Here is a 17,158-nt window from a genome sequence, read left to right as displayed (position 1 = left end):
CTGTTATCAACCAATTTAGCAGCTACCTGTTGTCTTCTCGTGCCACGAAGTTGTCTGCTTTTCAGGTGAATACTATCGTCTGAAAAGTTTGAAAGTCTGCAGTTTAGAATAATATCGTTGTCCTTTGTTGGCTTCTTCAGAGCAATCCCTTCGAAAGTGGCTCCGCATTCTGTACATCTTCCTTTGATCTTCAAAAATGGTTCAAATGGCTCTGAGCACTATGAGACTTAACATCTGTAGTCATCAGTCCCCTAGAACTTAGAACTACTTAAACCTAACTAACCTAAGGACATTACACACATCCATGCCCGATGCAGGATTCGAACCTGCGACCGTAGCAGTCTCGCGGTTCCGGACTGATCGCCTCGAACCGCTAGACCACCGCGGCCGGATTTGATCTTCAAGAAGTACTTTGAACTTGAATTTTCACACACTTCGCGTATTTGAAAGAAAAGGCAGATGGAATTTAGTTATGTTCATAAATTTTATCAGCCATCAAATCGGTCCATTTTACTATTTCCAGTCTTGAAGGCTTTCCAAGTTTCCTCTTTGTTGGTTCTATGGTAGACCATTTTTCTGCTGACTGTAGTGAGACGAATTGCTTTGTCATGTCCTTGTTGCACGAAGAACCAAAAACATTCCACGACTCATCTTTGCTGTCGTCGTCTTTTTCTTCGACTAAACATTCCAGTCTGAAAGCGTTTCTAACAAAAGTAAGCAGGTCATGACGATCTTCTTTAATTGTTGTGTAAATATGTTTTGAAGACATTTTCGAGCCTATGTCGGCCTTGGCATCGGACAGTTTTTGGAAGACCGGATGAGACGGAGTGAATTGAATGCCTCTATTATCGATTATTTTAAATTCCTCCATGCTGAGAAGACGTTTCAATTCTGGTAGATTGTACACTTTTATGGGTATTACGATTCATAAATATCACTTGCACAACAGCACCAACTGCACAATAGGCACCGACTGCACAAGAGCTCTGACTGAACGAGCGTAATGATTATTTGCATGAAAGTGAGCAGTATTGTTACGTTTAGTCATTAGGGGCAAACCAAGGAGCGAAATGCAGCGCTGGCGGGCTGCTTCACACGACGCGGCGCGCACCACCCAAAAAGTGCAGCTGTTGTCATTAGCTCTGATGCTACCGCGAGAAACTTTGATGCTACCTCTATTGTAACTACTACACTGACGTCATTTACCGATTTTTTGAAAGACGCAGTTCACGTGTTCATTGTTTCCAGATGTAGTGCCGCGACTTTTGCATCGTTGCTATGCTTTCTTTATTATTTTTTGGTCTTGAGAGGTCTCAGGGACGTATCATAGTTTTCATTATCCTTCCATCGGGCGCAGCTGTTCAGATTTACACATGTCGAAATTTTCTGTAAATTACTTTTCAACAATTTGCAGTATTGGCGCTGCTTCGTTCCCAGCTTCCCTTCTCCGTATGCTTTTCATTGTTGTGTGATTCTGTAAAATACTTGCCAACAATTGGCAGCACTGGCGCCTTCTCGTTATAGCTTCCTTTCTCTGTATGCCTTTCATTGTTGTACTATTCAGTATCGACGCTAATGCTCTCTTGATGAGATATGAGCCGATTGCTCGTTTTTATCCACTGTTCCCTTTCGTATTTCATTTCAGCAATTAATTTATTTGTTTATCAACGTAATAAGTAGTACAAAGCTAATCCAGAATGTAAACTGTACTTAAATTCTGTTTAAATTGTTTAATCGTCAATGTCCGCTGTCTGAAAGTCAAAGATCAGATTAATACACTGCGCCTGGTTGCGTTATTTTATAGGAATTTTATTATTTTAAATGGGAAGTACTAGATCATATTGAAGAAAGCCAAAGCATATTGTTCGAAGAGGATAATATTATTCGAAATTTACCTTGACCAATAGGTGCATCCAAAGCAGCCTTTGTGATGCTGTAATTACCTCATAGATGACCATATTTGTCTTTTGTAGTTTTGTATTCCAATCAGAATTTTGAGAGCATCAAAGCTTCATTTCATCATGATAGTGGGGTAAAATCAATAGATGAATTGAATTGAAAGCCTTCATCAGTCTCTTGTTTTTAATTGTTGTTAACAAAAGAAGTAACAGATAAAGCCTGGAAGATCTGTGTGGAACTGATGGTGATGGCATTGAAAAATTTCACCTCGCAAATGAACATAAACGTTTCAAATTTATTGTGGAGTGCCTTTGATTTTACAGTCGCGCTATTCGTGATGAAAGGAGACAATTAGACAAGCTAACAGCAATTCGGGAAATATTTACTGTGTTTGTACGCAACTACCACAAATCTTACAACCATGGAGAAAATGTTACAGTGGACAAGAAGCTGGAAGGATTCTGTGGAAGGTACAGTTTCCGCCAATGTGTATCTACCAAAACAAAAGAGTATGGTTTCTTAAGTGTGGATTCTTAAGTATTTTGCCTGTACAATTTGGAAATATACGCTGTGTTGTAAACCAGAAGGATTTACCAACTGAGCAATAAACATTTTGGTGTTGTTCTGTGACTGTGTAAACCTATATATCGGTCGAAATGTGAAAGCGGACATCTGGTTTACTAGTACTGGAATGATAATAGAGCAATGTAGGGAGACTTTTTCTTTTGTTGACGTGATGAAGAAAAGCAAGCGTGAGATTTCTCTAGAGACTGGTTTACTAGTACTGGAATGATAATAGAGCAATGTAGGGAGAATTTTTCTTTTGTTGACATGATGAAAAAAAGCAAGCGTGAGATTTGTCTAGAGTTTGCTATCAGTAAAAGGGCTGCCCACATTTCCTGTTTTGGCTTCCACGAGATTGAATTCTAGTTTCCTCCGTACCTAAAAAGGGGGAAGTGTGTGACCCTGGCATCACTTTTGCATGAAGATAATTCGATACATGCTGACACTGTAGATAAATGGAAGCCATCCATCTTAAATTTTACAATAGCGTTAAGTGTGGTATTTTCACAGCGGATAAGCCGAATGCTTTGTACAACGCTGCAAGAAATGTGCGCCGCTGGTCAATGGTTATATTTTTGTAATGATCAGTACAGTTGGAATCTATGCACAAGTGATTTATTGTGGCAACAGTAAGAATTGTATCAGAAAGAAAGGGTTCCTGAATCAGCTATGTTATACATTGTTGTTTTCTTCGCTATATTCTGCAGAACTATTGAAATTTTGTACAGAGAATCCTATAACTATGATTTATCTATCAAGAACTCTGAAAAAATACATATTTCTGAAAAAAGGGTGCCAGCATCACAGTAGGAGCTCTTATGGGGTTCTTAATTAAGTTGCTCAGAACCTACTACCTGCACAAAAAAATTCTACTAGCATTTTCGATAGAACTCTTCACGTGGTGTTGAGAACTGTCATCAGAGCTGTTGTACGAATATACTTATATTTTCCGTAGAGAAAGTGTGTCCCACATTAAATCAATTTATCACAAACTATTATCGCCATAGAAAAATGTTATTAGAATTTTCGATAGAGGTCTTGGGGTTCTGTTCAGAACTCTCCTCAGAACTGTTGTACAAGTTTAATTTTTGCGAAAATTGACCAAAAATGTTTTCGATACGAAAATTTTTTCGGGTATTGTTGTTTTCCTCGCTAAATTCTACAGAACTATTGAAATTTTCTACAAAGAACTCTAGAACTATGCCATATCTATCAAGAACTCTGAAAATATATATATATATTTCTGAAAAAAGGGTGCCAACTTCACAGTAAGTGAAAACATTTTCTCCTTAAATTGCAAATATCTCGTAAACTATTAGCTGCACAAAAAAGTGTTACTTGGGTTTTCGATGGAACCCTTGGAGTTCTGTTCAGAACTGTGCTCAGAACTGTTGTCTTAATCACAATTTGCGAAAACTGACAAAGAATATTTTCGATACGAAATTATTTTCGAATATTGTTTTCCTCGCTTAATTCTGCAGAACTGTTGAAATTTTGTACAAAGAACTCTAGAACTATGGCATATCTATCAAGAACTCTGAAAAATAAATTTACATTTCCGGAAAAAAGGGTGCCAACTTCACAGTAAGTGAAAAGATTTTCTCTTTAAATTGCAATTACCTCGTAAACTATTAGCTGCACAAAAAAATGTTACTTGGATTTTCGATAGAACTCTTGGAGTTCTGTTCAGAACTGGGCTCAGAACCGTTGCACTTATTTACATTTTGCGGAAATTTACAAAGAATCTTTTCGATACGAAATTTTTTTCGAATATTGTTTTCCTCGCTTAATTCTGCAGAACTGTTGAAATTTTGTACAAAGAACTCTAGAACTATGGAATATCTATCAAGAACTCTGAAAAATAAATTTACATTTCCGAAAAAAAGGGTGCAACTTCACAGTAAGTGAAAAGATTTTCTCCTTAAATTGCAAGTACCTCGTAAACTATTAGCTGCACAAAAAAATATTACTTGGATTTTCGATAGAACTCTTGGAGTTCTGTTCAGAACTGTGCTCAGAACCGTTGCACTTATTTACATTTTGCGGAAATTGACAAAGAATGTTTTCGATACGAAATTTTTTTCGAATATTGTTGTTTTCCTCGCTAAATTCTGCAGAAGTATTCAAATTTTGTACAAAGAACTCTAGAACTATGGAATATCTATCAAGAACTCTGAAAAAAATATACATTTCCGGAAAAAAGGGTGTCAACTTCACAGTAAGTGAAAAGATTTTCTCCTTAAATTGCAAGTACCTCGTAAACTATTAGCTGCACAAAAAAATGTTACTTGGGTTTTCGATGGGACCCTTGGAGTTGTGTTCATAACTGTGCTCAGAACTATTGTACTTATTTACAATTTGCGAAAATTGACAAAGAATGTTTCCGATACGAAATTTTTTTCGAGTATTGTTGTTTTCTTCGTTACATTTTGCAGAACTATTGAAATTTTGTACAAAGAACTCTAGAACTATGGCACATCTAACAAGAACTGTGAAAAAATGTATATTTCTCGAAAAAGGGGTGCTAACTTCACACGACTGAGAGGCGGAGGGCCCCATGTTAGATATTTGTCCCGGAGCGCCCTATGAGTCTACTTACGCCCGTGGTTCAGTTACGTGAACTCACTGCTACTGGCTTTAACTGAAATGCTAACGTGTTGACTCGTGCTCCGCTTCGAGCGCAACGCAAAGGTTTCTCATCTGTCAGACAAATATTTGCTACTTAAAATTAGTTTCAGCTATAAATATGCCAGTATTTTTACTCTGGCTCGAATGTTGCGTCACTCCTTTCGTGTGATGTCTGAACTTTGACAATCGTTCTCGTTTGCAGCGCCATTTTGCGTTATTTATTTGGCACTATCTTTTTCGAATCCCGCTACGGTTCATTATTATTGCCCGGAATACATCTGCGTCACTACTATGAAATTCATTTCCAAGTGTTTCAGAGGTTCCATGCAACCACGTTCAGACTATTTCATGACCGCTTCATTTTCGAATAACACAGGTAAAATCAACACCTAAATCTTTCCCTACAAACTATTGATTTCTCTTGTTTTATTACGGAGGTCATTTCGCCGTACGTAGATGGATGTCAACAAAACATTTTCGCATTTGGAAGAGGAACTTGGTGACCTAAATTTTGCGAAAAGGTCTTGCCACAACGAAAACGCCTTTGTTTTAATGATTGTCATCCCAGCTCGCATATCATATCCGTCTCTCTCTCTTCCCTACTCCGCGGCAGTACGAAACGAGCTGCCCTTCTTTGAGCTTTTTCGGTATCCCCCGTCAGTCCTACCTAGTAAGCAGTGGCATAACTAGGCAGTTTGACACTGGTGTGGAGTTTTATTTTGTCGCCCATACCTCTATCAGCCCCACAAAACCGTCAAATAACTGTTTTGAGGTAGCGGTTTTTGATAACAGTAGTTAAGTAGTAAAGTATAATGTCAACTTTTTTCAACTGTTTTTTATGAATGGAAAAAAAACGGAATAAAAACAACAAAATTTAATTGGTCATTAACAGAGCAGTACAAATAACCAAACACCTTCTAGTGATATTGACTTTAATTTGTAGCTTAGAATCTCTTCCTTCTAACTTTTTCTGTTACAAGCTTTGAAACTGCGTCATAAGAATCGATACTTAAGCTACACTAAAAGAGTTCCCGTTACTTTTCGATCGCATCCCATATTACTTTCTTCCACATACATCTCGCGAAATGACCATGGCGAGAAAATTCGAGATATCAGAGTTAGCACAGAGGCTTACCGACAAACATTCTTCCCTTGCGCCATTCGTGAGTGGAACAGGGAAGGCGTGATTAGTTAGTGGCACAAGGTGTACCCTCCGCCATGCGCAGTTATGTGGCCCGCGGAGTACAGAGTCGTGCTTGTCTCACGGTGGACCTAGCATAATTCTCAATTAAGCTGAGTTTTGAGAAACTCTTCTCACGCGACGTTACCGTAACACACAAAGTTAAGAAAAATCTTAACGCCAAAATAAAGTTGTCAACAGTTTCGAAAAATTCATATTCAGTCGTGAACTGTAAAATACTTGTAGTTGTCCAACTATATTCTTCTTCTGGATCTTGGCTGCTTACATAAATCTTCTTAGGCGTGGAATTTTCGAAAGGATGCCATCTTCTTCTTCAGAAATGTCATTACACACTGATAAGCCAAAACACTATGACCACTACCCACAGCGACGTTGGATGTCGCCTGGACGCGTTGCGGACACGTGACACGGTAACAAAAGTATGTAAGCGGAGCAGACACGGACGAGGAATCACCCTAGCAAATGTAAGGGTTGCAAATTGGGAAATCCATTGAGATAAACGACGTTGACAAAGGGCAGATTATTATTAAGCAGAGCCTGTGAACAAGTGTCTCGAAAGCAGCGAAGCTGGTCGAATGTTCACGTGATACTGTCGTGAGCATCTACAGAAAGAGATAGGACTGTGAAACTACCACTAGGCGTAAATGGTTGGACGTCTACGACTCTTCACAGAACGTGCCATTTGGAGATTTGTCTGCACTGTAAAATATGGTAGATGGTGATCCATGGCATCCGTGCCGAAAGAGTACAATGGTGGTGCATGTGTAAGTGTTTTGGAACACATCGTTCATCGTACATTGTTGAACATGCAGGTCCGCAGCAGACCATCCCCAATGTTCACATGTTGACCCAACGACAATGTCAATTACGATTACAGGGTTGCCACAAGTTTCCCCAAGTGAAATTCCTGATATTTCCGTGATTTTCAGACAAGTTTTAGCATTTTTCCCTGACAAATTTTGAGATCGCAAGGGTAAGTTAAGACGCAAGTTCACAATCTGTCTCTGCGGCTACGCTACAAGAAACAACGGTGCAAACGACGAAACATCTAAAAAAATTGCGAGCAGATGGTATTTCCCAAAGTGAGCAAAACTCTGAAGTGCTAACATCAACATATGTTGTAATGAACTGTTTTTAGATGGAGAAGGCAAGCGAAAAGATCATTAAGATCAGCGATGTTAGTTTAGCCGGCCGCAGTGGCCGAGCGGTTCTAGGCGCTTCAGTCCGGAACCACGCGGCTGCAACGGTCGCAGTTTCGAATCCTGCCTCGGGCATGGACGTGTGTGATGTCCTTAGGTTAGTTAGGTTTAAGTAGTTCTATGTCTAGGGGACGGATGACCTCAGATATTAAGTCCTATAGTGCTTAGAGCCATCTGAGCCATAGTGCTTAGAGCCATCCAGTTTAAAGAAATGTATAAGGTGGGGCAAAATTGTGGAAACCAACACTGCAGGTGACCCTCAATAAAATGTTGGTTCTACTACGTTCGGTACTGTCGATTGTTACCCAATGTGTTATAACTGTTATTTTACAGGTATTTTCTGATTTTTCTTTCGATAAATATGTTAGTACACAGGGTACAAACCGCCAACGACTGACACAATTTCCTTTTCCTTATCGTCCATACTTTCTAACATATAAACGACTTTTGAAGTGCCAAAATGTAAGAGAACAAGTAAAATGTCTATGAAACGCCACACTGTACAACATACTTGCGGTGAGACAGTCGCACTTAGTGAAATCCATCGCCTATGGTCTCCGCTTTGCTGAGGAGCATCGCAGTCCTGGGTCCATGGATAAACCACGAAAAACAGCTGCATTACGAAACACACCAACAGACTCGGCGTGAAAAGGTTCATTGCCGGTATCCTTCCGTACTAGCTATAATTTCTCGAATTTTCTCATTGTGGTTATGTCCCGAGATGTATGTGGGAGGAAGTCATATGCTTTACGGCTCTTCCCTGAACGTACTCTCAAAGAATCTCTCCGTGATGCACTACACCTCTTGTAGGGTGGGCCACAGTGTACATCTCCGAAACGCACTCGCACCGACTAAAGGATCCCATGATGAAACGCGCCGCTCTTCCTTGGATCTCCTTTCTTTCTCTCTCTCTCTCTCTCTCTCTCTCTCTCTCTTCTAATCATCCAACCTGGTGAACAGTACTGAAGACTTGCTCGAAGAAGTATTTTGTAAGGCAGATCTTTCTTGGATGAAACACATTTCCTTGAGAATCTCCCATTGAATCTCAGTCTGACATCTGTTTTCTCCTATCATTCGTTTCATGTGGTCAGTAAACTTAATGTCACTCCATATGGTTAATCCAAGATGTTTTAAGGTAATTACTATTTCCAGCGGTTCGTCACAAATAGTGTAATTGTACAGGAGCAGATTTATTCGCCTATAAATGCACTAATGTTACATTTACTTACGTTCCAGGTCAACTACAAGTCCCTACACCGTTCATCAATCCTCTGTACCCCTTCTGTAAATCCTTACTGTTCTCTGGCGTTGCTACATTCCTACAGCCATCCGCATCATCTGCGAACTTCCTCAAAGGGCTTCCGACGCTTTCTGCTAGATAATTTACACATACTGTAAACAGTAACGGTCCTACCTTCGGTATTCCCGAAATTACTTTTACAGCTGTCCATTTCGTTCCGTTAAGAGCGACATGTTGAGTTATATCTGCACAGAAGTCCAATCGCAAATCTGGTCCGATACTTGGAAGGCTCGTATTTTTTTAACTAAACGGCAATACGGCACAGTATCGTATGCTGTCCTGAAGTCGAGGAACACAGCATCACCCTGAGCGCTGTTGTCTACAGCCCTAAGAATTTCATGGGGAACAGAGAGAGAAATATATTTTCCACACGTCTCACTGCATATTCTTGATGGACATTTCAGTTTCGTTTGAATAACAAGCATCTTCATTCAAATAAGGACTGAAGCGAATAGGTTTTACACGAAGTCCTGTATAACTTTCAACACCTTGCAACACCTACTACCATACGAACATTGTGGCAATTGTTAATCTTACGAGGGTGGTTTGAAAAGTTCTCGGAACGGAATAGAAAAAAAAAGTACTTACATCACTGAAACTTTTTTTTATTTTTCAGTGCAGTCTCCTTGTAGATTAATGCTCTTGGTCCAACGAAGTACCAGTTCCTTGATCCCATCTGGTACATAAGTTTTCTCCAGGCCAGCAAAATAGTTGCATACTCCGGCAATCAGTTCTTCGTTTGAAGTGCATCTTCTACCACCAAGAAAAATTTTCAGTTCTGGGAAGAGACGGAAGTGTGACGGAGCCATATCAGGTGAGTATGGCTGGTGTGGCAACAATTCATACCTTCGTTCGTGTAATTTTGCCATGGCGTTTTTGATCCAGCGTCAAGAGTTGCGGCACCCATCTTACAGATAATTTTTCCATTTCTAATTCTTCAGTTAAAATGTGATATACCCTTTCGGATGACACCTGGCAAAAAAACGTGAGCAACTTCATGCAGTTTCAATCGGCGATCCACCGTGACCATTTTTTGCACTTTTGGAATGATTTTAGAGTAGTGACAATTGCGTGGATCAAATTTAAATTCATTTCTCCACTTGGCAACAGCAGAATATGAAGAACCACAGACCCCCAGTGTCTTCTGGAAATGGGCATGAACGTCATTTGCTTTCATACCTTTCTTTACGAAGTACTCAATCACTGCTCGAATCTCGATTTTTTTCCAGCTTCTCAAATCACAACGCGGGAACAATAACAACACGTCACTGCCACAGCTCTCTTCCAAGAGCAATGACGTGGCACATGTTTACACGCAACAGTCCAATAAATACACTCCTGGAAATTGAAATAAGAACACCGTGAATTCATTGTCCCAGGAAGGGGAAACTTTATTGACACATTCCTGGGGTCAGATACATCACATGATCACACTGCCAGAACCACAGGCACATAGACACAGGCAACAGAGCATGCACAATGTCGGCACTAGTACAGTGTATACCCACCTTTCGCAGCAATGCAGGCTGCTATTCTCCCATGAAGACGATCGTAGAGATGCTGGATGTAGTCCTGTGGAACGGCTTGCCATGCCATTTCCACCTGGCGCCTCAGCTGGACCAGCGTTCGTGCTGGACGTGCAGACCGCGTGAGACGACGCTTCATCCAGTCCCAAACATGCTCAATGGGGGACAGATCCGGAGATCTTGCTGGCCAGGGTAGTTGACTTACACCTTCTAGAGCACGTTGGGTGGCACGGGATACATGCGGACGTGCATTTTCCTGTTGGAACAGCAAGTTCCCTTGCCGGTCTAGGAATGGTAGAACGATGGGTTCGATGACGGTTTGGATGTACCGTGCACTATTCAGTTTCCCCTCGACGATCACCAGAGGTGTACGGCCAGTGTAGGAGATCGCTCCCCACACCATGATGCCGGGTGTTGGCCATGTGTGCCTCGGTCGTATGCAGTCCTGATTGTGGCGCTCACCTGCACGGCGCTAAACACGCATACGACCATCATTGGCACCAAGGCAGAAGCGACTCTCATCGCTGAAGACGACACGTCTCCATTCGTCCCTCCATTCACACCTATCGCGACACCACTGGAGGCGGGCTGCACGATGTTGGGGCGTGAGCGGAAGACGGCCTAATGGTGTGCGGGACCGTAGCCCAGCTTCATGGAGACGGTTGCGAATGGTCCTCGCCGATACCCCAGGAGCAACAGTGTCCCTAATTTGCTGGGAAGTAGCGGTGCGGTCCACTATGGCACTGCATAGGATCCTACGGTCTTGGCGTGCATCCATGCGTCGCTGCGGTCCGGTCCCAGGTCGACGGGCACGTGCACCTTCCGCCGACCACTGGCGACAACATCGATGGTACTGTGGAGACCTCACGCCCCATGTGTTGAGCAATTCGGTGGTACGTCCACTTGACCTCCCGCATGCCCACTATACGCCCTCGCTCAAAGTCCGTCAACTGCACATACGGTTCACGTCCACGCTGTCGCGGCATGCTACCAGTGTTAAAGACTGCGATGGAGCTCCGTATGCCACGGCAAACTGGCTGACACTGACGGCGGCGGTGCACAAATGCTGCGCAGCTAGCGCCATTCGACGGCCAACACCGCGGTTCCTGGTGTGTCCGCTGTGCCGTGCGTGTGATCATTGCTTGTACAGCCCTCTCGCAGTGTCCGGAGCAAGTATGGTGGGTCTGACACACCGGTGTCAATGTGTTCTTTTTTCCATTTCCAGGAGTGTATCATGTGAACAACTCGTTGCGCTAGCGGTGACCTCTCGTGGTGATTCAGAGAACTTTTCAAACCACTCTCGTACTAGTAACTATAAATATCACACCTTTATAAACAGTTTTTCTTGGCTTGTCATATAAATGTATTCACAAAAAAGTGTGTGATCAACCATAGCTGCAATTTCAACCACATTCTGTACGCATGTGACTTACCACACAGAAACAATATACTGTGGACACATCTAGCAACTATATAAGTGGGTGTGAGAGACACATATAATGGAAAACTGACGACTTCAGTGTCAAATCCATATTCTTCGGGGTCGCTACGCTGACTGGCTACAGTATAACTGACATTTAAATCCTGTATTAAATAATAAATCTGTAGAACCTTCGGGATATTTTTAGAAACGTATAGATGTCGGTAAAACTTCTTACATGAACTAAAAATGTAATAAGTGGAACTTTCTGGCACATTATAACTTAGTGTTAGACCGTTACTCAAACCTGAACCCTATGTCTTTCGTGGGCAGCTGCTTGACAGACATTTTCCCGCTTTTTCCCCTTCTTTTTCAGGTCTCCTTCCACTCCTTCAAGCCAGTCCTAACGGTCGCCACTTTGTCTTCATTAGCCTGGCTTCTTTGATATTAAACAAAATAATTCTCTTTTTTAAGATACGTAATTCCTATTTGTTATTAGTAGAAGGGAGAGAATTTACAACAGAGATAAATACTTGGTTCTTCATCTAATCGTTATTGCTTCTGGATTAAATAAACGATTGCTTCTTCAGGTAAACAAATGAACTAATTAAAAAAAACTTCTTAAACAGTTTGAGGTACTTAAAAAGAAATGTTTCGTCTTGTGTTCTTTATAGAACGATGATGTAAATAATTATATTTGATTCAGCTTTAATCATCTTGTTCTTCACAGAAATAAAAATACCATTGCTGTCACTTGTCAGAGTCGTAAAGATGTGATGTAATAAATGTCAAGTCATTTACATATAGCATTTAAAAGAGAGATATAAAATATAAGCTTTCTGTGGAATTTACAACACTCGTTGTATAGATGACATACACTGAATCGAACCTGTTTATGTAGGCAGCACGTGGTGTTCATGTTTGATCAAAATCTTTCACATCAGAATGTATATCTTGTTGAAAGCTGATTAAAATATGAACCTATCCTTTGTCTCTGAAATATTATTTTCAGCATATTGCCGAAATTGTTCCTCTGATTTCTTCTGGTGTAATCTTTATAAAGTTCAAGTACAATACGTATGAGGGGCGTTCAATAAGACGCGCAACACTATTTTTTTCTGAAAGCAGGTTGCTTTTACTCAGCCTTCCAATACACTACATTATACCCCACTCTTTTCAATGTGATTGCCTTACGCCTACTTTCTGGAAGGTCCCGTATGCCCGCGTGGTAATAATATGATAACTATAATTAGAGCTACACGGTATGTACCCATGAAAAGTTACTATCCCTCCTTTCACATATTTTTCTTTGCACCCGTAGCAACAACAGTAATTCACCCTCGCTATTACATTATCAACAAACGGTGAAACACAACAAAAACTTTTGATATTATAAACTACAAACGCTGCAAAAAGCACACACGCACAGCGAAGCCCCGAAAACACGTGACAATCCTGGTTTAATGTTGACAGCATGCGCAGAACGCAATACCCACTCCAGAGATATTTACTCTATGAGTGTTTCAGCCGATCGCTGCTCATAAGGCGGTCCAGCGTATAATCTACACTAGCATTTTAAGATACTTCGATTGTTCAACATTTTTACCAAAAATCTCTAGAAGTTCTTGACCAGTTTACTTCACATTTTTACGTGGTACTCTAATGAATATTCAGACGGACATAGGCTTACACATTTTTAACGTCTATAATACAGAAATAGATATTTAATATAGAAAGTGGAAAGGCTGTTATCAAAAATCTCGAAAGGTACGTGATCGATTAACTTCAAATTTTTACAAGATGCTCCCATAACAGACGGACATAGTCTACGTATTTCTTTAATCTACTATATGGTATATAAATCTATGTATGAAATCAACTGCCTCATGTATGAAAAATCATTACGTGAGAACGGCTCGGCCAATTTGGGTGATTCTTTTTTTGTTGTGTTCGTAACTGTCAGCACAAGGTTCGTACGAAAGAAAATTTTTGGAAAATCCACCTGAAAAGTGGAAAATTTGATGGTATTTTTGTATGAAAATCTCAGTGAGAAATGTGACGGTCGGTTCGACAGTTCTCCAGTCGAATGTTCTCATAAAAAAAGTGACATTCAGCTTGAGGTTCAGCTGTCACATGTTTTCATAATCAAAATAAATTCTGCACTGAATACTAATATTTTACGACAAGGAATACAAGAACTGAAAGCGATATTTCACTGCTTTATCAACGGTGATTATATATTTGGTGTTTTGCAAAGATTGAATTGATTTCGTGATAATTTGGTGTGTTGCAAACATTCAATTGATTGCAGTTTGTGGTTTATTTCTTTGGAAAACATGTCGCCAGTGAAGCGTCGAAATATCGGTCAGCGTACACGCGTCGCAGGCCAACTACGTGACTATCGTGTCAATGAGACTGACAAAGAGCATAGACAGCGTTTGGAGGCAAATTGAATTCCATTATCGTTCTGGAACAAGGGATACAGTCGAATTAGACTCGCTCAGTTGGAGCTTATGCACGATATAATTTGGAACGTCGGCAAAACAGACGGCCAATCATGAAAAATCGAACTGAAAGTTTGACGTTCAGATACTATACAACTGTCGATTATGCCGCGGATGTATTGGTCGACTTCGGAACAAAGAACATTGTTTGTCAACACTGCAATGCTTTGAGGTTCCGACAGCATTACATTTTTCGCAATCGTTTTAACAGAAAACGGGAAAGTTGTGTTTATGGCTAACTTTATAGTCCCACCTGTCGTAGATTAAAACGATACGAAAATGTCATTAAAATTACTATCGACACAGATCCGGCAGCTGTAAAGGTCTCTCTCATATCCCGTGTACCAACCGATTTACCCATCCATTTTGACTTTTATACCCAGTCAAGATTCTGTGTGTAATAACAATAAATAAAGTCAGAGAGCGAGAGGGAGGAGTAGAAGATGGACAGAAAAGGGAGGAGGAAATGGATATCAAGAGGAAGTTATGGACAGACAAATGAGGGAGGAGGAGATGGGTAGAAAGAGTGTGGGGTAAGACATGCACGGGACGGGGGGAGGGGGGGGGGCAGAAGATTGCAGTGGTATCTAATGGTTACTGCTAAGTGTAGTTGCTACTTCAAACTGAGTCCCACAAGAGCAAACGAATTGCTTCTTTACCTGTGGTTACTCATACTTTAGGTACATATGCTATGCAGGGCTCTGTTTAAGAAGAATAGCTCAGTGTAGTCACGGGGTTGAGCCACACCTGTCTGCTTTCATGCCCCACAGTTAATTCGCTGAGAATAATAACTTGCAGCTTTGATCCTGCAGTCAAAAAGTCTATCCATTGGCTACAATTGGAAATTAATAAAATACACAAAAAGAGAATATAAAAGTTAAATGAATAACAATGGTTCTATTTTAAAACCTGTAATTGATGTAGACAACAGCGAATTCTACTGAATAATGTTTATTCAAGACAGGACACCTCAAATAAACAGAAAGTGGACCTACAACACTCAATTAAGAGGCAGACAGAAAACACCCTTAGTGAATCCAGTAAAGTTACATTGAGAGTGATATGAGAATGGTAGCAAAATCCCCAAACAAACAGTCATCACAGAGATGTGAAAACTAAGTTCATTTCGTGACCACAATACTCGAAACATTCACCAACCTCAAAACAGTTTAGAGTTCAACATGATGGTTCACAAATTAACACACATGATACACAGGATAGTAACTCATACTCTATCTATTCTGAGATCCATAGATCAAGCAGCAATAGTTAAAGTCCTAATGGGAGCACATTCAGACCTCTCCAGATATTAAGTCCCTTGAGAAGTTAAAGTATGTTAGCAGCTGTTCACTGCCCAGAGTCTACCGCCTACACATCCGAATCATGCACCGACCCCATAGGCAGGTCTGTCTTCTTCCAGCACAAACGTAAAGGTGGTCTGAATCACTCCCTCAAGCTCTTCAATCAAGAAGTCTCAGTCTCCACTTGCTTCCCGCAGTATTCCGCTAACGTCTGCTTTTCCATTGGCTGAATACCATCCGAACCCTAAATACACCGTCCTTAAGCTCTACAGACATGATCTGATACACATTGACCATTTTCCCGCACTAAATTAATATATTCCACCAATATTAAAATAAAAGAAATGTTATAAACACTCGTTTACAGTGATTTCATTTACAATAAAGATAAATAATAGTTGGTTCATAAATAAATAACCTAGAAATCTTGTGCAAGTGTACTTATGATTAATGACGCCAGATTGTCATTAAATTTTTAAACAATTATTTACACCTTCTTGACTGAAGCGTCTTGTAGTTCTATTCTCAACTGCTGCGCTAACACATGCAACTGACCACTTTTAAATTAGCACAGTTTTTAATAGCACTTTCAATCAAACTTTAAATAAAGTTATTGGCAAAATAGTAAAATGTCCATCAAATAACACACAACTATGATAAAACATGAGTTACTGATGCTGTGTTTATTTGGTGTCTAGATGTGGAGAATATGATATTCTGACAAACATTAGCATAATGAAAAAGATACAAAAGGCGTCGTAAATCAGTAAATAAAATAGATACAGATATATAACTTTCAGGGATGATCGCTATAGTGCAATGCTGTCATATGAGAAATCGTTCGTTGAAACTGCACGAAGAAATTAGAAGTTGTTAATTCTGATATTCATCGTGAAAATACTTATTCACTGTGAAATATTAACTTCTGTAGTTTTAAAGATATTGAAATATTTCTGTGTCACTGGATACACTTCATTTTTTCTGGGATCGTCTATGTATTCAGATTTGCATTAAAATTTGATTATAAGTTATTACAGACTCTCAGAGAGCTGTAAGAAGACAATTTTGAATTTGTCTCAAAGCTCGCTATTGCTGCCCTCTTAAGCAAACAACATAGCGTCCAAATTCCCCATTCCGGGATTTTCCGGTTCCCAGCCATATGCTCCTTGTCTTATCCCCAGCTGGCCTGGAGCGTCCACTGCGACGCGCCCCTCAGCCACGGGCTCACTAGCATTCAGCTGTACATCATATTCGTTACCTCGTAGCATTTCTAGGCGGCCAATTAGCTTGCCTGCATAAGTTCAATGTTACAAGGTGATGGTCAGCAGATGGCGAGGAGCAGATGGACAAAGGGAGAGGGGACGAGGAGAGGGACAGAGAGAGGAGGGAGAAGAACATTAGGACGTACATCTAGTTCCTATACACGTTTAGTAATTGCGAAACAATGACAAAAACCTGGAAAAGTTCTTGGCTGATTTACTGCAAATTTTTGCATGATGCTCTGGTATACATTCAGATAAAAATATATATACTCTGCATACAGAAAAACAGTGGAGATTTTGGAGGGTTCCGGGAGGAGAAAAAAAAAACCTACGGATGGAAACCTGTGTCCGAAA

The 17,158-nt window shown here is 40.5% G+C and overlaps 1 protein-coding gene across 1 annotated transcript in view; it reads right to left on the bottom strand.

Moving 5' to 3' along the window:
- LOC126354514 (5'-nucleotidase domain-containing protein 3) overlaps positions 1–5,120 on the bottom strand; it is a 189,415-nt gene extending 184,295 nt beyond the window's left edge. The window contains exon 1 of the mRNA XM_050004259.1: positions 5,063–5,120. The gene's annotated coding sequence lies outside the window, so the exon portion shown is untranslated. The remainder of the gene's footprint in view (positions 1–5,062) is intronic.
- Positions 5,121–17,158: the final 12,038 nt, after the last annotated feature.

This window comes from Schistocerca gregaria, chromosome 1 (assembly GCF_023897955.1).
Source record: "Schistocerca gregaria isolate iqSchGreg1 chromosome 1, iqSchGreg1.2, whole genome shotgun sequence".
Classification (NCBI taxonomy): domain Eukaryota; kingdom Metazoa; phylum Arthropoda; class Insecta; order Orthoptera; family Acrididae; genus Schistocerca; species Schistocerca gregaria.
Note: the sequence above shows the minus strand (reverse complement) of the source record. Positions and strands in the feature narration are given on the sequence as shown.